Raw genomic sequence first — 25020 nt, 5'->3', positions numbered from 1 at the left:
TGCACACTTACATATGGCTAAAGTGGTCAACTTTGTGTTATGCATATTTTACCACAGTAAAAATAACAAATCAACTCATAAAACAAAAGCGATTTCAACACCAAAAATAAAGAGTGGACAGAAAGCTCAAAAGGAAGGAAAACCTGCCCGGGGACAGCTTAACCCTTGACTCAGATAACATGACACAGAAGCCACACGCATGCACACACACCTCACACTGACCTCTTCCCTCATCGCGCCCAGGACCGGGGCCAGAGCCACCAGCACTGGGCCAGGTACTAATGCGCACATCTCTCCCCAACTCAGTGACAGCATGTTGGTGGCTTGGCATACGCTGTGATGGATGTATTTATACCCCAAACTGGCATATGCTATCAGGGCTTTTTTCTAGAGAACTGACCATTACGCATTTGTTAGCACATCCCTGTAGCCAAAAGTTGGTCAGGTTGCCGAAATCACCTGCACATGACCTGGCCGGAGGGAACTTCAAAATTTGATGACCTCTTGGTTTTCCTATAGTCCAGAAATACCTCATGACTCCAGAGGATATCAGACCATCAGGCCTCAGCTACACAACAACGGCAGCCAGACCACCGTGCGGAGGGAGAAAGACAGAACTGATCGGTCCTCTTCACCCTTTGCATAAATTACTCTCACCAAAGGCCCAAATGCTCATCCTTAGGATGAGCAGGTGGCTAAGTAAACATAGAACCAACCCCAGACTAGCACACTGAGAATGCTGGCTGTGCCCACAAAAAGACCTCATCCAACTTGGAGCATTTAGGAAAAGAGGGGCAAAGTGTGTGGGCTTGATTTGCGAAACCTGATGCCATGGTCAGCTTTGTCCACTCTGGGTGCATCCCCATCGATGCTGGACCTCCATGGGAGCCCCTCTGCCAAACGCACTTCTGTCAGGTGACCTAGATCGCTCAGACCTTCTCAATCCACCCACACTGGCCCTCTTTCAGGATCTTCTCTAGCAGATCAGTAAAACAAAAGTTATTGGTGAGAGATAATTATCCTGAATTTGCCTATTGCTGGAGTTGCTTGTGCATTATACCCTTGGGACATCTGTCAACCATGTGTATGACCTAGGCAAGTATCTTTTACCTCATTTCCTATGAAAAGACTATTTCACACTGGCATATTCCCAGAACAACAGTAGAGACGCTAGAGAAACAACTAAGCGTCCTGGTTATCTATTGCTGAAAGACCAACCAGCCCCAAACTCAGTGGCATAAAGCAACAGCCAGCTTTGCTTACAAACATGAAGCTTGAACAGGGCTTGGCAGGAACAGTGTGTCTCTGTTTCCCATGAGAACAACCTTGCAGGTCAGCTGCGGCCAGAGGATCTGCCTGTGAGAAGCTCACTCGCGGGGCAGGCACATGATGCTGACTGTCGGAGCTTAGCCAAGACCATCAGCTGGGGGCCTTGGCTCCTCCCCACAAGGGCCTTTCCCCAGGGCTACTTGGGCTTCTTCATAGGATGGTCTGGTTCCAAGGCCAAGTGTTCCAAGAGACAAAGTGCAAGCTGCCGGTCTCTGAAGGCTGGACCCAGAAACTGGCAGAGTCACGTCTGCTATAATCTATGGGTCAAAGCTGCCACAGAGTCCAGGTTCAAGGGGAAGGAATACGCCCCCACCTCTGGATGGCAGGAGTGTCCGTGAGTATGCATCCATCTCAAACCTACCACCACAAGATAGGAACTAAAACCTCAGCTCTGCTAGGGGAGTCACTTAGGAACCACAGGATAGTTATATCCTGTCTTAGTAGAGCTTAAACTCAGGGTACAAGCTCCATCAAGGCTGAGTGGCTAGCTCAGTGTTTGGCACAGGCATTCGATAGATGTGTGCTGAGCTGTTACATTTAACAAGTCCCATGCTTTGTCTTTCCAATCACATCAGAATTCTAAAACTAGGGGTAGGGTTAAGGATGGCGGTAGGGATTCAGTTATTAACCAGACTAAAGTTGATTTAGTTACATACTCAGTTTAGTTGCAGGTAAGCCTTACTACATAAATGTTTTATTTCTAAGCGAGATAGCTCCCCAAATTCTGTAGGTGGCACGTGCCAGCACGCAGCAGCTGCGTCCCTGCAAACAACTTCAGGGCTCCACTGCATCTTTATTGTTCACAATTTCAATATCCTAATACACACAAATAGCACTTTTTGCCTTATAGAAACTGTTTTACTGTAAAATTCCATGACACACATCTTTCCAAAGGCAGATGGTTCTGCTGCATAACATTATTACATATATAATTACCTACATCACAAATATTTTCCAAATCGAAACTGCTAAGCTTCCTTGCTGTCTCTTTTTCTTATGCCGTCTCCATAGCAACCTGCCTCCCCTCCCCCAGAGACAGAGAACACAGAAGACATCTTTAAATTGGCATAAATTAAAGACAAATTCTTTATTTAATCAGATACACAGCTTACTCTAATGATTACCATATACCAGAATTATCCAGAAATAATAATTGTAGCTCATAAAAACGAACCTCTGTAAACAGACCTCTCTGTTTACACTCAATGACAGGATAATTATAAAACACGGCGCTCCGTCTTCTCTCACCATTGCACCCTCGTCCCCCCCGTTTTCCACCCTCTGTAACCTCACACAGCCACAGCACCCCTCCTCAGAGAAGCACACCCAGCCCCACAGCCTTTCCTCCAGCTGGGGCGGGCCAGGCCCCGCCTCGGGCACCTGAGGGCTCACGTGGGACTCTCACCTCCGGAGAAGGCGGAGCCCAGCCACACAGGTGTGCCAAGCTCGATTTCAGCCACGAAACAGACTTACTAACCCAAATGCAAGCTGGGCAGAAGGTGTTAAGAATGATCTCGATTAACTTTGGTGCTGGTACAGGGACAGACCTGCAAGAATTAAGTGACCCTGGGTCTCTCCTGCCACAAATCCCCTAGTTCGTGACATGTTCAGAACACCCCTTGAGTCCCTGGAACAACCCTGGACACAGAGCAGAATTCCCAGGCCGGGAGGGCCTGTTGCCCTCCCATTCACGCACTCTGGCTCATGAAATTCCCAGAGAGTGGCCACAGAGCCTGAAGGGCAGCCTCGGAGTCCAGGTGAGAGTCCCCCAGTGGTCCCCGCTACCGGCTGGCCTTCAAGCACTTTAAAGTATGATCATCTCAGTATTCCACGGAGCTGAGAGAAACACACATCTGCTTTTTTCTTTTAAGTGAACAAATAATGCAGAACCTTCCATTGGTTTCTATGGAAAAACAGGACAAAGAGACCCCTTGAGCTGGAGGGTCGGACAGTGGCGGGACACGCATACACAGAGCTTCTGCCCGCCCCAGGGAAACGCTGCTGGGGGCACAGTGCAGAGGCGGGCGGCCCTCATGACCAACAAGCAAGCAAGGCATCCAGACACGAGGCAACAGCCCTGCTGAGCTTTGAAGAGAGTGCATTCCGTGAAGGTGTCTGAGAAACTCACGGCAGACACGTGGCCGCTCTCGCCCACGGCAGACACGTGCCCTGCTCCACCCCAAAAGTTATTTTCGTTGTGAGTGTACACGGTCACATAAGCTGCTCTACTTTAAAGGTTAGGCTTGGCGTATCATTTAATTGGAATGTAATGAAGCCTTAGTTTGGTCCCATTTCCAATTTGGAGAAAATACAGGGACTTGAGAAACAAGTTAATGACCGGATCAAACAAGGGCAAGTCACCTGCTGGCAGGCGCTGGCAGGGTCTCTGCAAACAGTTCTGGTTGTCACCACAGAGGCAGGTGGTGCAAACGGCATCTCGAGGGTGGAGGCAGGGAGAGAAGACACCACCCAAACGGTAAGTCGAACGCATCTAGTCAGGGCTTCACATCAGGAAATCTCAGATGATGGAAGGCCCCTGGAACAGCTGAAATGCAGTCACCGGAGAATTCCCCTTCAGGCTCTCTTTTAAAAGGTTTCAGGACCCTGCCTACACTAGACCTGAAAACAGGGGACGCTCCAGGCTTGTGGGGCCATGATAGGCTGGGAAACTCGGGGCAGCCTTGCCGAGGCCGACACCAGGCCAGGGGCTTGCTGTCCACAGAAGGGCTCAGGGTGACCCTGTGAGGTCCAGGAGGAGGGAGCTGCCTTCCTCCCTCCACTCCACCAGCTGTGATTGCATCCCCTTATTCTGTCCTGTGAGGGTGGGCAAGGGGCGGAGGTGGCCACCCTCTCTGAATGACCACTGGGCCAAGCGAGCCTCTCAGGGACCATCTCCATGCCTGCTGTGAGCCCCGCAGTAACAAACCTAGCCAGGCCTCAATGCAAATCCAAATGTGGCCCGCAGTCATTGCTTGTGTCCCCCATTTTCTTGGGAAGTATAACCAATGACTTTCTTTAAAACAGCTGCCTCTCAACCGACATTCTTTTCTGACTCCATGTGCCTTGGTACTGATTTCAAACCTGTTAGACAAATCGGTGGGATGTTGCTGGCTTAGCAGCACTGGACAGAATTCTCTTAGGAGGGCATGATTGTCCCTCTAAGGAACATGAAGTCATCTGCTGGGAAGGCAGCATTTATGCTGGCTTCCCAAGGCACCAGCATGCACGCCCCTGTTTACACCCCACTGTGGTTGTGCCCTCTGAGCAGTGTGCTCAGAAGCTCAGAAGCTCTGCAGGGTGAGCTGAGGAAGAGGTAAACAGATACTCTCACTCACGAGATCCACATGTAGAGGGGCTGGACCTGCTGCCGTTCAGCTGGTCCCACCTGCCTCCGGGGTCTCTCTGTCCCCAGGGCCATTCCCCACTCCCTCCCACCATCCGTCCCCAACGGCCTGGGCAACAGAGCTGGGAGGCTGCGTTGGCCACACAGCCCTGCACCAAGCCACGGGGTGCCCCCAGACTGTGACGGTCTGCAGGACCCCATGGCAAATAGAAAACCCCATGGCAAATAGAAAACCCCAGGAGAGAGACCACCAACAAGGAAAAGGCTTTTCTCCTCTTCTTTGCTCTGGGCCCTGAAGGGCCTGGTGATGGAGCAGATAATGTGGGGATGAGAAGCGGCACCCAGAACTGAGCACTAGAGCAGATGAGGTGAGCAGGATGCCAGGGCAGGCTGTCAGGGAGGGGCTCCCCACTTTGTCAGGGCAACTGCCCCACAGTCTCTTTAAAGAGAGATGCTGTTTCTCAGCCTTGGCACCAGGGACATTTCTCTGTGGTAGGGTCTGTCATATGCACTGGAGGATGCTCAGCAAACTTCCCCCCCCTTAGCTGTCTCCAGACATTGCCAAATGTCCCCTGCAAGGCACACACTGAGAGCCAGTGAGGCAGTCCATCGGGCCCCTTCCTCCCTGCACACCCCAAGCTGAGTTTTATTTTTAGATTATTCATCACATGGACTTTTTTTTCTTTTAAGATTTTATTTTTATTTACTTGACAGAGAGAGACACAGCGAGAGAGGGAACACAAGCAGGGGGAGTGGAAGAGGGAGAAGCAGGCTTCCCGCCAAGCAGGGAGCTCGATGCAGGGCTCGATCCCAGGACCCTGGGATCATGACCTGAGCCGAAGGCAGACGCTCAATGACTGAGCCACCCAGGCAGACTTTTAAAGTAATCCCTGCCTTGCACTGTTGGGAATTTATTCTTTAGGGGCATAAATTTTACTGCTGTGTACACTTACTGCAGCTGTAATCTCAGGGTTTAGACTGTGGCTTTGTTTTGTTTTTTCATTTAAACACATGCAGTCAATGCCATTTACAGTCCCTGAGGTTCCTGCTGTCCCTGGCATCTAGAAGGGACCTCCGAGTGTGCTGGTCATGGAGAGAGAGCAAATGCCAGCCACCGGGCACCACGTTCCAGAGACTGCCTGCCCGCCCGGAAAACCAACAGGGGTGCTGCTGCGGAGTCCAGCCGCAGGGCAGCCACACTAGAGGCCAGCTCCTCACTAACCACAGGCCCAACTCCACGAAAAGGTTTTACCTTCTAGATCGCAAATAACTGAGGCCACCAGGGGCCACCTACCTAACCTGGGGGACCCAGTGCAAGGCGCAAGTGCAGGGCCTGTATGCACACAGCAGGCAAAGGCTCTTCCTTTCTTCTGTGATCACTCTCCTCCTTGTTCCAGGGTTTTTTACACACTTTTTCATGCTGGCTTCCCAAGCAGGAGACCCAGGCAGGGCCAGCGCTGGGACACTAACCGCAGCCTCTACGCACCCGTGCCCAGGCTCAGAGGATGTTTGTCGGGGCTCACCTACCCCAGGACTGTGGCCCCACAAGTCAGGAGTCAGACCATAAGTAGTGGTGCGGTCCACCATGCTGAGCCCTGGTTTTCTGTCTTCCTCGGCCTCAGTGGGCCTGGGAAGGGTGTGAGGTGCAGCTCCCCCGGCCCCTGCTGGGGTAAACCTTGCACCCACCAGGATCTACTCTAGTCACTGTGCCCAGACCTGAGCCATGCAGTTCAGGGCACAGCCTGTGATCACAAAACAGCATTACTTCTGGGGCATCTGGGTGGCTCAGTCGTTAAGCGTCTGCCTTCGGCTCAGGTCATGATCCCAGGGTCCTGGGATCGAGCCCCGCATCGGGCTCCCCGCTCCACGGGAAGCCTGCTTCTCCCTCTTCCACTCCCCCTGCTTGTGTTCCTTCTCTCACTGTGTCTCTCACTGTCGGATAAATAAAATCTTTAAAAAAAAACAAAACAAACAAACCAAAAAAAAAACAGCATTACTTCTGCAGCTGCAAGCCCAGGTCCTATGCACATTGTCCAAATCTAGTTCCACTGCCTGAGCCACCCTACAGGCAGACAAGCCAGGGCCTTCTCTGCACATGTTTCAAGCAGCTGGTCCCAGATACTCTCCAAACAGACTAGATAGGAATGTCTGCTCCCCTCTCCCCAACAGGGCCCCAGGGGAGAACAGAGGTGCAGGAACCAGGCTCAGGGCTGGAGGCTGTATGCCCAGGATGAAACGACAGTGAATGTCAGGGACAGGACCCAGGCCACGGTGAAATGCCAAGCTAGAGGGGGAGGATGAGCTAGCTGTGAGCCAGCCCCAGCAGGCCAGGGAGGCTAGGGGCCTAGGAAGGGCGGGACAGCACCCCCAGGCAGGGGACAGTCTCGACCATCATCCCCTCTCAGAGGTGCCCTGTGATGGTCTCAGGGACTGACCACCCCAAATGCCACCTGACACAACTTCTAGGGATTCCAGAGAGCCAGCTCTGCCTAACTGACCAGCTGTGTGACCCTGAGTGAGACTTGACCCCTCTTGGCCTCTATTCCTCATTCCACAAAGGAGGCTTTGAAGGAAATGACCTAGAAACACTTCCTGTAGACCCTTATGATAACATGGATTCCAGCTATTGAAAAAGACACAGACCTACAGACCAGCAAACGGCAACCTGTCTGCGTAAGTTTCTAGTGTCAGTTTCTCGAAGGTCCACAAGATGGGACAGGTTGCCTGGCCCTTTACACTGTGGGATGGGCATCAGGTAACAAGGCCAGTCAACACCCAAAGCTGGAAGGGCAATTAGAGAAATCTTCCAAATATCTGGACTTACTCCATTCCAGAATGAAGTGATGACAAAAAGCAGGTATTTTAAATTGGAAGAGTAATTCTAAAAGGCCGATAGCCCACAGGAGGCCCAAAAGCTATTTTTAAACACCTTATCAGAAGTCCAGGTCAAATAAGCACTAAAAAAACCCCACAAAAATAGTAAGTCCTCAGAAAAATAAAACGCAAAAGCTGAGCTATCTGGCACATAGTCAGAGGCTGCCTGCAGGGAAAGAGGCATCTTTCCAGAAAACGACCTAAAAATAGCTCCAAAGAGAGAAATCCACCATGTATGCCAGCATTAGGTGCAAATGGGAACTTAATTAAACAGGTCTCCAAAGAACGTGGGTTTCCCAAATAAAACAGACAGCTCTTTAAATGCCCAGGCCGGGGAGGGGTGGAGACACACAGTGGCTGGGTGCTTGGAGCCAACAGCAGACACTGCGGTCTGCAGGGCTAGGGTTGTCCTGGGACTGGGGGCGGGAGGGGATGCTCAGCTGAGTCCCGGGTTCCTCACTGACAGCCCCCCCGCCGGGGCACGGGAGGACACCTGCAGCCTGGCACACGTCCCCCACTTACAGAGGCTCTCCTTACCTCTCGGCCTCCTGAACACTGGAGGGAGGGGGCAGATGAAGACATCTGTTATTTACCTATTCCTGTCTCCAAAGAGCTTCCCTCACTTCACAGAGAACCAAATTCGCCTTCTTTTTTAACCATCTGCCAGCTGCAGATACATTTGTAAAGTACTTCCCTTTTCAGTCAAGGAGCCAAAATCTCAGGGTTCCTTTTAAAAATCGGTTCACTTTTTCCTTTTCACTACCCTGCTTCTACAAAGCTGCATGCCTTCAAATCTGCAGCAGGGATCCCAGAGATGGGCCACGTCTTTCCCCTGCCTTCTCATACCACAGACTCCTCTTCTTTCTCCCTCTCTTGCACTTTTCCTTCTTTTCCTTTCCAACTCGCATTTAAAAAAAAAAAAAAAAGAGTCTGTAGTAAGTAAGCAAGAAATCCTCTGTTTAGCATCCAGAGCTCTGTGAACTCCTGTTCTCATTGGCCTGACTGCCATACTCTGGGCACTCAATACTAGGAAGTATCTCCCGCATGCCAAGCAGTCTTTGGGGTGGAGAGGAGAAAGCACACCACCTGGCCTAATGATACATCAGCTCCAGTATTTACTAAGCACACACTGTTTCCAGTGTGAAAGATACACAGCACAGGCCTCAGTGTGCAGGCACAGCCTCACTCAGCACAGCCCTCTGCTGAGGGGATGCCCCACACCCTTAAACTTGGCCCTTCACTAGCTGCTGGATCGGATACCCTTCTTCCTCAGACTCACACAGACCCGGGCATATCAGTGCGCTTTTCCATTACAAGTAGCTGTGACACGCCTGCCATCAGTTGACAGCTCAGCCAAGAACTATGGCCGCTGGGGAGGTCAGGTGGCACCAGAATGGACCACCAGGAAAAAAGCATACCTGCCCCTCACAAGCCAGGAGGGGATGGCAGGGTGTGGAGCCGGCCAGGGGAGAGGGGTCAGGGAGGGCCTAGCGCAGGGTGGTGGTTCACAACTACAAAGGCAAACGGGGGTCTGGGAGTATGGGAAGTTGGGAAGGGGTGCATCCAAGGGAGATCCTAGCCTGGGCTTTCAAAAGTCCTGCCAGAGGTGAGAGGTACAGGAACCAGCATCTCCTGGTTTATATATCACCTGTGCTTTGCAGCTGACTGATGCTGAGTTCCCAAACGAGGTCTGTGATAAAAGCACTTGAGCCACACTTTAGGAATTCCATGGACTGCAAGAGTGTGGGCAAGTTTGGGGGCGGTTCACCAACAGCGACTATCCATGAATCTAGTGTCCTGCGGAATTTTTATTAGAATATCCTGACATACAGACTTGGCATATTGTGTCCATGCACAGGCAGAACAAACTGTTCTAAAGCTTTCGGTGTTTATTTTTGGGCATCATGCACTCATCTGATGCACCAGAACATGGTCTTTGGACTCTACATTACCCATAATTGTTCACTGGCCAGGAAAACTTGGGAAAGTCTTGTGATCAAACGCTGAGTTGGACCCAGGTCTGGTAAGGAGTTAATGAAGCTGTGCAGGACACGTTCTTTCCAAGGGACTCAGCATTATGCCAGTATTTTCCCTCTGTCAGCTAGTTGTCATGTGAGAAAAAGGATGACTTCGTTCTCAAAATGAGGAGTGTATATTCATTTTTCTTTTTCTTTTTTAAAGATTTTATTTATTTATCTGACAGAGAGAGACACAGCGAGAGAGGGAACACAAGCAGGGGCAGTGGGAGAGGGAGAAGCAGGCTTCCCCCCAAGCTGGGAGCCCGATGTGGAGCTCGATCCCAGGACTCTGGGATCATGACCTGAGCCGAAGGCAGACACTTAATGACTGAGCCACCCACGTGCCCCTATATTCATTTTTCTATACAATCATTAAAAATAAAGGTAGAGGTAGGAACAACCCAAGTGCCCATCCATGATGAATGGATGAACAAAATGTGGTATACCTGTGCAATGGTACTCACACTTAAAAGGGAATGAAGCACCGATTCATGCTACAATGGATGAGCCTCGAAAACCTTACGTTGAGTGAAAGAAGCCAGTCACTAAAGGCCACATGCTATGTGACCCCATTCATCTGAAAGCCCAGAGGAAGCGCTGTTGCTCAGGGCTGGGGTGAGGGGTAGAGGTGCGGGGTGGAGTGGCAATACAGGGCGTGGGGTATCCTCCTGAGGTGATGGAAATGTTCTATACTGATGGTGGTGATGGTTGCCCATGTCTTTATCTACACTAAAACCACTTCGAATGTGCCAATTTCACAACCACCCCCTTCTTCTGGTGTCAAGAAAGGACCTTCCCGACCACTTCTCTAAGAACACCCCCCCCCACTTCTCCCTTCAAGTGGCACGTCACTGTCCTTCCTCCTACCCTGTCCATGGCACACAGGGACCTCCTCCCCTCTCATCTGCAACCTGGCCTTGCCTTCTCCCCACTCATTTACAGATTATCTAGGGCTGCTTTTCTGCCCCCGCCCAGAGCTTAGACTATATGTGGCCCACAAAGCTTAAAATAGTTACTATGTGGTCTTTCACAGTTCTTACTGACTCCTGTACTGTATTAAATCAATTATTACAGTTAACTGGAGTTATCTCCCCCAAACAAAACTGTTTGTTTCCAGTGGGCAAAATATCACAACATTCTTTATATTTTTCTGAATATATTTTATATTTATGTATAGCATATAGTGCTTTGCATACCATTAAACGTTTAATCAAATACTTTCCAAACTGGACACTCTAAAAATTACTAATTTGAGCCTTGGTCTTGCGTGTTAAACCTGTTGGTTACCCCATCTCATGTGTGTCAGGTCATTTGACTTAAAAAGGAAGAGAGATGCCAGGCACCCAGTGAATATTATTTTTTAACAATTTGCGGGTAATTTTCAGTGCACACAGGCTGTGGGACTAAAGTGAAGAAAAATTCGCCCTAAGTCACCGCAACATAATTAGGTGCAATGGGAGTTTGGTAATTTACCCATCCCCATTAACAATCTGTTCTCTCAGGTGCTACACAACTCCATAGGAAAAAGAATCAACATTTTGGAAGTTACAACCCATCAGCCACAACCCATAAAAATAAGATGCCAATCTGATTGTAATAGTGGGAAAGAAGATTTTCATCACGGTTTTTGTTAACACTCACATACACAGAATTATGCCACCTGATTGCAGGAAAGTTTAAAGCAACATCACTCACGATGTCAAGAAGCACTTGGAAGTCTTCTCGCCTGTTTAGTTCTGTGAACTTGCTTTATCATAAGCAATGGACAGATTTGTTAAAGAAACATTCTGGCGCCATTTCACACAACTACAGTTTTGTTCCCAACTTCACAGAGGCATCCATTATGCAGTTATGTGCAGAGAGAATGATCTCCAGCCTTATGCCAACTGCTGGATGCACCTGAGAATGTGGTCTTTTGTCACTGTCATCTTGACAACAACCCTGACATGCATTGCAAAGCAGGTATCACTTTGGGGGAATTCATAAAAGACACACCTCCTAGAAGCTCCAGATACATAGCTCACAGTGATGCAAACATAAAAGCTATTTTTACTGGGCTTTTAATTTCAACTTTGATTATTTAATAAGACATGATATTGATATTGTTTGTATGTGTGTGTGTGTATATATATATATATATATATATATATATACATATACTTATGATAAGCTACGAAGTCATCTGGTGGGGAAGTATAAAAAATGGAGAATACGGATACAAATAATATAATGCTTTTTATTTTGCTAAATAAAACTTTTTGTGGGGAGAATTATAATCTGATCAAGATAGTCATTTTTCTCCAAGAGGTACAAGACAGAAAGTCAAAAGGGTTGAACACAAAAATTCACCTGCTGTGGGGTGATGAGGTATCAGATGGAGACTTACGATTAAAAGCACACACTTGCCGCCAAGCCCTCTCACCACCAGGTAACTCCAGATCACTCCTGGCCAGGCCTCACACCATGTCACCTGAGGCTTCTCTCTCACCATGGGATATCGTAGGCAGCATTTTCCATCCCAGGAGAAACACAACACGGTCCACGAGGAGCTTCTGCGGGCAGGGCCACGGAAGCTCTCCCCCCAGATGTGAGCCTGCAAATGTTTCCAGTGGAGCACTCCGGTCCCTGTTCCAGTCACAGCTTGCATTCTCCCTCACATCTGGTCTTGAGGAAGTTGGAGGCTGCTGGTACAGAGCTGCCTCCTTCCCTCTGAAGAAGCTTCTACTTTTTAGCCTGAAAGGAGCACTTTAAACATACTTTCAGATTCCTTTATTAAATAAAAAAATGCTAGAATAAATGTCAGCTGCCATACAGTGCCCCAGAAAAGCAAACACTCTCCCCCTTTCAGTTATACTTAAAGCAGCAGCCTAGAAAGTAGGAACAATTTTTTATTCTGTTCATGGATATCAATAAATAACCAAGTTCTAATATTTTGCTTTTGCAATGGTGTCTCTCAGGATGTCTCAAGAGTCACATGGACAAAGGCGCCACATGATGTGATGGAGAAAATCTCAAGCGGACTCAGGTACCTTGCACTTAATCGTGCCCTCGGCAGTGCAGGACAAGGGGGCCTCATTCTCACCACACAGACTTGTCTGGCTCTCCTTTCCACATGTGGTCGTGGTGACGGAGGCTGCTATCTCTCTGGACCTGGTCTTTCATCTGGATGATGAGCCAAGTCCACGGAGCAGAAGCCCCAGGCAAAGTGTCACACGCTGTCCAGCCCCGATGCGAGTATGGCCCTTGGTGTCCTAGCCAGACAGTTTTTCTTCTCTGCCTCCAGATCTTACAGGAAGAAGAGCATGGACATCAGCTGGTGGCAGGCGAAGACTGTGATGCTGGCAGCAGGAAAGCCTTGCTGGGCCCAGGGAACAGGTCTGGTCTCAGGAGGTCCCTCCACCGCTATAAGTCACACACGGTTCTCCCATTCATCAGAGCTCGAAGGGCCCTGCAGGGAGCACGTGGCTGCAAGCAGAGACCCCTCCCTGCTTTCATGGGGGTGCCATCTCCACCTGAGGAGGTGAAATGAGTGGAGGGAGTTCCCCCGTGTTGCACCCGTGCTGCAGTGGGCACATATGTAATATATGTTTACATGTATGTAGCCTCAAGTACCATCTTGAGTTTTTTTTTTTTTAAGATTTTATTTTATTTATTTGACAGAGAGATAGAGAGAGAGCACAAGTAAGCAGAGAGGCAGGCAGAGAGGGAGAAGCAGGCTCTCTGCTGAGCAGGGAGCCCGACGCAGGGCTCGATCCCAGGACCCCAGGATCATGACCTGAGCTGAAGGCAGCCGCTTAACCGACTGAGCCACCCAGGAGCCCCCCCATCTTGAGTTTTTCTACCCAATGTAAATTTTCAAAAGTCTAGAACAAAACACTTCACTGTCTCAGACTAAATAGAGGCCACTCAGTGAGTTAAATCAGTATGGTGAACTTCTTTAATTGAGCAATCACTGGAATTTCAAGTAGATTTTTACAACTCAACCTCTCAGATAAAACGTAAACTGACACCTTTGGGAATAATTTGCCATAATGACAAAGAAATGGCACACACGGAGGGGACTGGGGTCCTCTCTGTCCTCTTTCATCGTGCAGCTCTGAAGCCCAGCATAGAGTGTAGCCAAGCTGCTCAGTAAATAGTGCTCACTGATCCGACAGGCCAGCCCGGCACTTCCAGGCAGCCCGATGCCAAGGCCGGGCCCAGCTCGGCCTGTGGGAGCCGCACAAACCTGCCAAGTCCAGAAACAGGGGAGGCAGGTCAGCGGCCTCTGGGCTCCCATCCAGATCCAACATTCTTTTATGTTGTAAAATAAGTAGACCCACAGAATCACACATTTACTAAAAATAAAACTAAACTCTGGCCCAATGGCTGGCAAAGCAAGACAGTTGCTAAATTAGTAGGCTGAATATAATACAAGTAATGTTGGACAGGGGCCTTTCTTTCCCACACCCTCCCAAATCCTTACAAATGTGTAGTTAGGAAAGTGTTCACCTCAATGTTGTAGGTAGGTTCTGTTCTGAGAGGAAGAGCTAATAAGACAGATCTCCCGAACTGACATCACAGGATTCTCTCTCCCAATCTAAAACCCCATTCAATATGAACTGTGTTTTTCTACGTTTGATGGCAAGGAGATATTTGTTTTAGCAGTTGTTGGAAATGTTAAACACAGATGAGTTTCTTTTTAAGGATTTTATTTATTTGACAGAGAGAGACAGCAAGAGAGGGAACACAAGCAGGGGGAGTGGGAGAGGGAGAAGCAGGCCTCCCGCCGAGCAGGGAGCCTGATGTGGGGCTCCATCCCAGGACCTTGGGACCATGACCTGAGCTGAAGGCAGACACTTAACGACTGAGCCACCCAGGCGTCCCCACAAATGAGTTTCTAAATCCATCTGAATGACTGGCCCTAGGTACTCGTATTTCACATACAATTTGCACTTGCATCGAGCAGTCCAGCAAATTCACTTGGTAGCAAAGAGCATACACTCTTAACGCCTCACTCCCTGCATTCAAATCCCAGCTCTACTTCTTAGTGCTGTGTGACTTCACCTAAGTTACTCAACCTCTCTGTGCCACAGAGTCCTCATCTGTAGGGTGGAGGTGATGGCAGTCCCTCCTTCTAGGACTGCTATAGGGACTGTGTGATTTTATTCTATGCAAACACTAAGAAGGCACTAAGCACTCCGGTTACCATCATCTTTGTCCCAACCAGGCAAAAGTCTAAGTCTCAGTAATGACATTTTCAACCACTAGGAAAATTACTGAAAGGCACACGCCAAGGATGCAGAGACACTGCCTGCCCTCCTCTGAAGTTAAAATCACTCTGGGAATGCAAAACACAGGCGACGACACTAGGTTAAGTGTACAAAACAGCCACCCCAGTGACTAAGGGGCTAGAAACCACAACAAGAATGGCACTGAAATGTGCTCACAACAGCCAAGGCCAGGCCACCACTGGCCGGCCACAGGGGCATGGAGCCAGCCTAAGAGAACCAGGGGAAAAATGACTAACGGCAGAACAACAGAGCGTGTCTACACTCAGGAGTGACCTGGCCGCTTGCAGGAGCACAAGAATGCCTTTAAGGAGGAGACGCCGTCTCCCCATTTCTTCCACTGTAGTACAGAAGGTTAATTATAACATTACAAATGTGCCAATTTAATCAGCTAAAATCACAATATAAAATCCTGGATGAGTTTTGTTTGTGTCAAATGTTTTAAGTTCCCACTTCCTGTCCAGAACGCTTTTCTGCCTTGCTGTGTTCCTGGTGAACTAACGTGAACTAGGAGTGTCCTTGACTGTCCCAGGCAGGGCCTGGCTTGGGCTTCCTTGCCATCCCCCGGGGGCAGGAAAACCAACTGCTGCCCCAAGACACCGGGGACTCCGCCCCCCACTCCTCATGACGTCTGCACCGCTCAAGAGGTTCTGGACTCAAGTAAATGTGATGTCCTCTGTTTATTTTGTTACATTAATTTGCCTCTTCAGATTAAGGATTTAAAACAAGACTTTTTATTTAAGTTCCCAAAGAAAACAAACACAGCTGTCTTCACTCTTCTCTGAAGCTCTAACAATCCAATCTTTTTTTGTTTAAAAAAAATGCACACACACTGAACCCATCTCATAAGGGATTTTATTCACATCGATTCAGAAAGAACTGTTTACCTGCAGCATGTCCCTGTCAAATTATTCTGGTCAATATACAGAAAAATAATCACCATTCAAGTCCTGACGGGAGAACTTTCAGCAATCAGAAAAAAACATTCCAGATGCAGTCCAAAGTGTCTACCGATGCGTATGTTCTACTCTGCTCACATTTTATTATCTTGATGTCTTGATGGCATAACTGAGCCCCAAATGAAGGAAATGGAAGAACACAAACATCAGAGAAGGGGGTCCCCTATTTTAACCACAGGCTGGTTCAGCCACAACATGGGGACAACATATTACTCAGAGGCACCCACAGTTTTCTTCATGTTTTCCTCGTGGAAATAAGTGGGAAATATAAACATTGTTTTAGGCTCTCTGTTGTTTGAGGAGGCCACTCTCCCCAGCACCTGCCTCAGTGACAAACACCAGCTTCTGCCTGAGTTCTGGACAGCTACTCGACTGACTCATTGGGCGTGGCAGACAATTTCTTGAACTCCCAAACTCAGCAAACCCAACCAGTGAGCCCTGCTGGGGCAAAAACCCCAAACACTCAGTGGGAGAAGAAGGTGCTGCCTCCAGGCGGCAACGAGGGGGATCCAGCCTAGTGTGGGATGTGGGTTAGGGGCTGGCTTGCTCTCTCTAAGGAAGCCTGTGAAGGCACAGGAGCCCCCCAGGATGGGGTGGAGGTGAGTGAACAACCCGGGAAGGAGGGAGCCTGAGGCTGAGCCACGGTTTATAGCCCCCACCTCCCACTTGGGCCCAGGCTGGACAGGGGGTGGAGCCCTGAGCCAGGGCAGCTGGGAGACCAGCAGCCCCCCAGGGTCCCACGGCCAGGGACACAGGCGCACTGGCTATGTCTGCCTTCATCTCTTGAAACACTGCCGTTCTGTGCTTCATCCTGCAAAGAAACTATAGGCCTTTGTGTGAAAAATGTCTATTTTTATGAATAGGGATAAGAACCTGCTCATTTAAAGAGATGGGTGTGGGGGGAGAGAGTTTAATAATGGTTAGACCAGTCCAAGAGTCTCCCAGAACTCCCAAGGGAGAGAGCAGAACTTCAGACCACACTAGAAGGAGATCTAGATCTACCCAAGCACCACAGCCAGGAGCCAACTGAGGCAGGCCCAACAGCAGACAGAGCACGCGCGTGAGAAGGTGCTCGAGAAGCACAGGACACCACCATGCAGCCTCAAATACACACACCACACCCAGGGAGAGACTGTGGCATCCAGGGCAGCACCCCGAGCTCGACACACGTTGTGCCATTTAACCCCACTAAAGACTGCTACATCTCCTTTCTGTATCTGAGAAAAACTGAACTTCCAAAATACTGAGGAGCTCACCTACAGCTCGTAAGTCAGGACTGGGATTCCAGAACACACGTGGCCCTGTGGGACAGCAGTGACCGGGTATGGGCCCTTGGCTCCACTCCTTATTAGCATTATTAGCACTATGACCTTGGACAGGTAATTTAACCTCTCTGGGTCTTACCTCCTTATCTGTAAAGTGGATAAATTATTTCTGACCTGACAGAGCTCTTGTAAGGATCAAATACTCTATGTAGAAATGTACTGGGAGGTTGCATAGGTTCTGTTTTTGTTTTGAAGGGTAAATGTTGCATTTTGACAAAGAAAATGAATGAGCAGACAGGCAGGAGAGGAAGACGTTAATTTCTAGGTTCTTCTCTTAAAAAAAAATGGGGCCCCTGGGTGGCTAAGTCGTTAAGCGTCTGCCTTCGTCTCAGGTCATGATCCCAGGGTCCTGGGATCGAGCCCCGCATTGAGCTCCCTGCTCGGCGGGAAGCCTGCTTCTCTGTCTCCCACTGCCCCTGCTTGTGTTCCCTCTCTCGCTCTTTCTCTGTCAAATAAATAAATAAAATCTAAAAAAAAAAAAAAAAAGTAAAACTGAATTGGGAAGAACTGGTGTGGAACTCAAATGTTCTTTGCTGATTTACACACAAAAGGCACAGCCTTCAAAAGGCCCTTGAAACCTCTCCAGGCTCCAATTTCCTCATCTTTAATGTGTGGGTGTTGAACTGTACCACATATGCCTAGATACAGGGCAAAGCTGTGTTTCCAAAATCACCAAGCAGCACGTGAGGAGCCACCTTCCTTTGGGCTTCCTACTCAGACTCTCACAGTGGAAAGCACTCTACCATTGACTTTGTTAGCAAGACCAAAGATCTATTTGGAGGAAACACATGAGACTGAGACTAACTCAGTCAACAGTGGTCTCAGGATGTGCTTTGTGAGAATAGTGATAGAAGGGACAAAGTTAACACAGAGTCAGTAATGAACCTGAAAGGAATGGTCCACATTCCAAGCACTAGTTGATATTATAAACAGTCCTTTAAAGATCACTTTAAAAAAAAGGAAGAAGCAGCGAACTGTTCCAGTGTTGGGTGAATCAGTCATTGTGGCTCAGAATAAGAATGATTAAAGAGTACATCCTGAATTGGGTGGATGACGCAAGAAGGGTGCATGTGTGAGGTACAAGGAGTTCAAGTATGGTATGCAGGATGTGAGGTTCGTGGGGTGTCTGCTCACCAGGTCAGCACCCCACCCTCTCCCCAACCAAGTCGTTGCATCTGTGCTCAGCTCTTCCTGAAGTGAGGACATACACCCAGGTTTTCTTGCTCCTGATGACTCTGCCCTTCTCCCATCCCACCCTGCACCTCCATTTTGAAAAACTGGGAAGAGAACAGACATATATACTGGCGCCTACTATGGGCCAGATGCTGGGAGAAGTGCTTTCAGGTAACTCATCTCACTGAAGGCCCATGACAGCTCTGCAGGATAGTAATTTGGTCAGGGGGCCACACAGGAAGGAAGTAATGGAACACGCATTCAAACCCAGGTCTTCCTAAACCCCCAAGCCCCCCTCAGTGAAATCTAGAGCTGCACTGTCCAACACACCCATCAGCCACATTAGCTCCTACACACATGAGATGGGACTGTCTGAACTGAGATGTGAAGTAAGGGTAAAACAGACCCCACGTATTGAAGACTTAATTCAAAAAAGGAATGCAAAATACCACATCAATAATTTTTATGTTCATTATATGCTGAAATGATAAAAATTTGGATATACTGGATTAAGTAAGATACATTATTAAAATTAATTTCTGTTTCTTTTTGCTTTTTTTAACGGTACTAGCAAATTTAAAACTATATACATCATTTTTGTGGCTTACATTGGATTTCTTTTGGGCAGCACTGATCTAGAACACTAGAATGAAGAGTCTCAATCAAGCCTTTGCAAAGTACCATCCTGTTAAAAGAGCCACAATGCAAGGAGCAGCCAGGAGTCTGATACCAGATGGGATTAGAAGTTCTTGACCAGTGATGGTCTTTACCCCTCTGTATCCTACTATCATTTTGTTTTGTTTTGTTTTTCAAACTTCCCAGAGGTTCCATATGGTGCAATTTTATAAATAAATGAAAAAATTCATTTGAAAAAAGAAAAGAAAATGTGTCCCACAACTCAGCCCTGCTTAAGGATAACATGCTCTGAAACCAGTTAGGAGACCCAAAAAAGCATCTGCCATAATAAAGCCACCAGTGGCAAAAATTCATGGGAAATTTCTGAATTATTTTCTGAAACATGAGGATGAAAGAATATTTTTAAAGTAATATAATTATATGTGTTTCTAGTATGTATAATTAAATAAACAAAATATTAGAAGTGGATATTTGAGTATTTCATTTACATTCCCAGAAACTGGGGCGCCTGGGTGGCTCAGTCATTAAGCATCTGCCTTCGGCTCAGGTCATGATCCCGGGGTCCTGGGATCGAGCCCCGCATTGGGCTCCCTGTTCAGCGGGAAGCCTGCTTCTCCCTCTCCCACTCCCCCTGCTTGTGTTCCTGCTCTTGTTATCTCTCTCTCTCTGTCAAATAAATAAATAAAATCTTAAAAAAAAAATCTTTTACATTCCCAGAAATTAAAATGTCCAAGTTGGCCTGATGCTCTTTTTAATATTCACATAGAGAAAACAGGACCTCATTTAAATTGAGACTCACTTTATATTTAGACAAGTATAGTAAATGACACAAAATAGGTATCGGCAGGCTAGCCATGAGGCATTAGAATTTAACTGGAGCCATTATTTATCCATTCACTCATCCCCTTACTCCCTGGTCCATTTAACAAATATTTGTGTGCAGCGTACACGTGCCTTCCATGTCTCAGGCACAACCAGGACAGACACCTGGCTATGTGAGAGCAAGATTATGTAGACAACTGTGTGCAACTTCTTCAGGCCCCGACAGGCTTAGCATTATTTTTAAACATTATTCTGGTAGAAGCATATACATGTTTATCACACGGAGAATTTTTTTGAATCCAAAATCAGGATCCTGCTCCCCCTGAGCAAGGAGGGAACATCACTGAACTATGGTTTCCATCACTGCCAAGCACGGAGGCCTGGGGAGGCCCACTCAAGTCCCTTACGTGGCAATATGGTTGCACAAAGATCTAAAAGGAAAATGGAGAATATACTAACAATGTAAGCTTAACATCTGCCCAGACATCAAACAAAGGTGTGTCATGGAGAAATGGTCTTCAGAAAGTGACATGCAGGAAGCATGATCAGAGATGCAAGGAAACCAACAGCAAAAACAAAGGCAGGGAGGGGGAGGGGTGGAATCCCCTAACTAGAGAAGACCGAGGGGTGGGGGAGCCTATGGACCAAAGGGTGGGAGGCCCGAGTGCCTGGTAAGGTGTTTGGATTTGACATGTTCCACAACAGGCATCCACCGTGGGTTCTTAAGGCAGAAAGGAAGGAAATAAAAATGGGTTCAATGAAGAGGAATCTGGTAAAATTATGTAGTATGAGACAGACTGGAGGAGAAAGGGGCTGCAGGCTTCTAGGTTCTTATGCTGGTGCTGATGGTATGTATGTGTGTGTGTGTTTTGCAGTTGAGTCCTTTCTTCACACAAAATTTTACATAGCTAAAAGCAACATGGTGTTCTGGATTGGATCCTGGAACAGAAGAATCACATGAGTGGAAAACTGATGAAATCTGAATAAAGTCTGTAATTTATTTAATAGTAATGCATCCATGTTAATTTCTTAGTTTTGACAAATGTGCCAGGGTAATGTAAGATGTTAACGTTAGGGGAGACTGGGTGATGGGTATTCAGGAATTCTCTGTACTGTTTTTTCAACTTTTCCATAAATTTAAAATTATTCCAAAGTAACAAGTTGATTTGAAAAAATCTGACACGGAAGTCCAACATTAAAAGCAGATGAGCTGGAAGTGCCTACCCACTGCACAAACCTTCTCATTTCCTCTGCCTGCCTGTGTCCATGGAGGGTCCCACTGAGCAGCAGCCCATCAGAGGAGCACCTTGTCAAAAAGGGACAAAGGGGGGATAAGTGAGCTGAGAACTTTGTCAACCTGAGAAACCTGCTCAGAGTAAACCTATTGCAGCCCGTTAATTGCTCTCAACATGTGCCTTGCAGTCCCTTCCCGGGGAGCCAGCCCTGGACTCCGCCCCAGAGGCCCACGTGACTGCCTTGTCAGCTGACTGGAAGGGAAAGTCACCTGACCCCAGAGGGGCCAGTTCATTAGCTGGCCTGTTGTAAAATTATTCCAGGGCCAATGTGATGGTCTATTTGGGAATGGGAAATGGGAAACAGGACAAGGAGAGCCACAGACACCATCTGCCAAATCAGGAAAGGCACCATGAGCTGGAGGCAGAGAGAGGTGGAGATTGTGAGAAGGAAGGGGAGGAAAGGGAACAGAGATGGGAAGTGGTCAGTGGTAGAAGAGGCAGAGAGGGAAGATGGCAGATGGGGCACAGCCCAGCCACGTGACTGGCAGAACAGACAGCCTCCCCTCCAGCAGGAGAGTTGCCCCCTTGGCCGGTTCTTCTATGGTTCCACCCTTTCTGAGGCCCAGGGTTCAGCTGTGCCAGGGTCCCCAAGCAGGGGAGACCTTCCAATAAGCCTCCACCACTTGAGGCATTGGAGTGAGTCTATTTCTTGCAACCACAGGAGTCTTTAAAAACTACCGTTGGGCCAGAACAATCCAGGCTTTGCCTTTCAGGCCCTCGTTACTTGTCACTGATATGTTTTTTGGTTCCCTTATTTTCCTCCTACAAGGAACATTTTGAAAGTAGGAAACAGTGTGGTTCAGGCAAGAAGGCCGAGGGCTGGCTGTTAAGTGCTCCTGGGACCATGACCCCAGGCAAGTCATGGCCTCTAGGATTCCGCTTCTTCATCTACTGCAGGAAGAGTTTAGACTTGGTCTCAGCCACTCCAAAAGGCTCCTGACCACCTTCCTTTACATCATCCTCTTACCCCTTGACCATCACTTCTAGAATTAGGGAAGGAAAAGGGCTGCTTGATGGAATAGAAGGTAGAATCTAATTTTGATCCCCTCGATTTCTACAGAGCTGTGAGATATTTGTTTTCCGGTCAGAGACACTGCACATCCTACCCACTTTCAGCTGCCAAGGCATTCTAGATTTTTCCGAGGCTCAGTCAGAGGATGTGAATCCCATTTTACTTATAGACTTTCATTCTGTTTAAGCACCAACATGCACACAATATTACTATTATAATCTAAAAGAAAAAGCACAATTCTTTCCTCCAAAATCTCCATACACACACAAAAACTCAATTTCAATATTTTATACTGAAAAGAAAGTCCATAACCACTTTCTCAGGAGGTTTCCATGAAGTCATCTTTTAATTCATTTATTAATTGACTATGTACATATTCATTTCACTGTAACACAATTATTTTGCTCATTAAACATTTTGTGCTACCAGAGACACCTATGAAATCTAATAAGCAGTTTCCAGAACTACACAACATGCCAATTAAAAATGTTCATTAGAGCTAAGTGAACAGCACAAGAAATTTAACACAGTGAATTCCAGGGAGGGAAAGAAGAATATGGTAAGTAAGCCAAGAGCCAAACAGTTAGCTCTGCCTGGCTCTCCTACCACAGACCCTTGTGATTCTGAAAAAATGCCACATTTGAGTTCAACAATCTTGGGCCAGAAAGTTGACATAATACATAGTAATGTTGGGAATAATCTCTGAGTCATATACTTAGAGAATGCAAACTATCCAAATATAATGTGTCTAGAGCATCTGCTGCAGATGATCTAAGGCTCACATCATGCCACTGCATGGTTAGCAGCACAGCGGCAAATCCAGGAGGACCCACCCTTCATACGTAAGAGAACTCTAAAAATTAAAACAATGAGGAGGATAAAAATGTGCCCCCTGTGTTCCCAAAGCAGTTTCAGAACATGACTGAAATGTATGAAGTCCATACAAAGATACTTCGCTTGGTAGAATGGTGTCTCGTATCTTCTCCTCACCCGAAGTAAAGCTAGACTTGTAGTATAACAGGACAGATTTGGTTTACATATAGGAAGGGAAAGGGTCTGGTTTTAGGATGTATTTGTTTGTTTTGCTTACACCTTAACATAGAAACATACTTGAACTATTAGGAGAAAAGATTTAGGTCATTAGGCCTTCTGGCTTTCTGATTAGTTAGATGCTTTGGGAGACAGAAAGACAAATCAAATGAGACTCCTGGTCCCTAGAAATTTCCAGTTTAGTAATGAAATCCCACCTCAAGGGAGGAAGATGGATTAAACAAACAAGCTTACTTGCTCTTGACCTACAAGTCATCAGGCAGTCAGCCAAAATAAACAAATTGCTTTGTCTAATAAATAGGCTTTGATATTCCTTATATCTAAAATCTGCAAGAGGATCAAGTAGAAGAGAGCTCCTATAATTTTCCTCTGGAGTATTCCTACCCTAAGTTATCTGAAGAGTTTTTAGATTCCTTTACAAGAGCAGGCCCTCACAGTCCTAGACATCTAACCATTTCCCTCCCACCCACGACACACACCATGTCATCCTTCCAGATCCCTCCCTTCAGATCCCTCCATATCACTGACTCTAACCCTGTGGGGATCACACACCCCCACGGGAACCTGATGGCCATACTCCCCAGGAAAAGAAAAGCCCACCAGTCCATCATAACATCGGCTTTCACGTGGCACCAAGGGGTCATTCAGGTCGCTTTCCAAGCCCATTCATGGGCCCTCTTGGGAGCCACAGGTCCTAAGTGAAGAAATTCCTGCCCCAAACTATTTCATACCCAATTAACCAATGCAGGGGCAGGGCCAAGTTGGTTACATTCATTGATTTCAACCACAAGTATCCTTTATAGGTATGAAAGAAAACCACCATTCACTGGGCTATTTCTATGCACCAGCGCTATGCTAGGAATTCAATCTTACTGCTTTATAATCCTGCCAAGGGGCTACTCCTCCTCCTGTGTTTACATATGAGAAAACAGTGTCCCTAATCCTGACCTCAGGGTTGGATATGTCTTTAAGGAAAAGACCTCTCTTTGAGAGTAATCTCACCATCAATGACAAATAGGTCACTACATGGGTGACCTTTTCCGCTAAGCAGAACTTATTGTCTCAGATTTGGAGACAGTTAAAAAGTCACTGACGCCAGGTCACAGGGCAAATAGGGGGATAAAGTAGCAAGAAGCCCGATCACCCAGCCCCAGTGGAGGGTTCTCTCTACTACACCGCAGTCAGGTCCTCATTCATCTCTTCCCACCTCCACCACCTTAGTGGAGGCCGACATGTCTCCTGGAGAATACAAAGGCTCCTCAGCGATCTCCTGCCACCAGCCTCACCCCAGACAAATCCATCCTCACCCTCCAGCCATGGGGATCCATCTCCACTAAATGCACATCATCCTGCCAAAAGCCATTCAACAAGGTCCTGTCATCTATAAAATAAGGCTCTTCTGCCTACACAGCAGCCCCCTCTCTCGCTTCTATGCCCTTGATGCCTTTTGATCCAGAAATTGTGAACAACTATTGGTCTCCTAAAAACATAACATGCAAAAACAACAACAACAACAAAACAAAACATGCCTTTGCAGATGGTGTTCTTTCTACTTGGAGTATCTCTTTCATTGCTATTCATCTGTCTTCTTTCAAAACACCTCCATCCAGCCCACTCTGAAATGACCTTTCAATTAATTAACTTCCTCCTCTGCACTTTTATATATTTTATGAACCTCTATAATTACCACTTAACTCAAGCATTACAAAATAATTACTGCACAGTCTGTTTTCCCCCCACGAGGTTGTATATTGGTTATTACCCTTTGAATTCTCAATATTTATCACTGTGCCAAGCAAAGAGCAGGCACCGAGGAAATGCAGGTTGACTAAGTGAATTTTTCCAAAAGCAAAAGGAGATAGGCCCCAGGCAAAGACAGATGGTGTCTCATGGACATACAGATAGAGGAGCATA

The 25020-nt window shown here is 47.4% G+C and overlaps 1 protein-coding gene and 1 long non-coding RNA gene across 4 annotated transcripts in view; one reads left to right on the top strand and one right to left on the bottom strand.

Moving 5' to 3' along the window:
- Positions 1 to 25020, bottom strand: part of SH3RF3 (SH3 domain containing ring finger 3) — a 361498-nt gene that overhangs the window by 294585 nt on the left and 41893 nt on the right. The gene's annotated exons all lie outside the window — the stretch shown is intronic.
- LOC112821730 (uncharacterized) lies at positions 3560 to 13117 on the top strand. The gene is made up of 3 exons (XR_003207520.2): positions 3560 to 3805; positions 12522 to 12589; positions 12848 to 13117. It is a non-coding gene; the product is annotated as an uncharacterized lncRNA (long non-coding RNA).

The sequence above is a fragment of the Callorhinus ursinus genome, unplaced genomic scaffold (assembly GCF_003265705.2).
Source record: "Callorhinus ursinus isolate GAN/ISIS: 27379988/994484 unplaced genomic scaffold, GSC_fseal_2.0 scaffold10, whole genome shotgun sequence".
In the NCBI taxonomy this organism is placed as follows: domain Eukaryota; kingdom Metazoa; phylum Chordata; class Mammalia; order Carnivora; family Otariidae; genus Callorhinus; species Callorhinus ursinus.
This window is presented reverse-complemented; position numbering and strand designations above follow the sequence as displayed.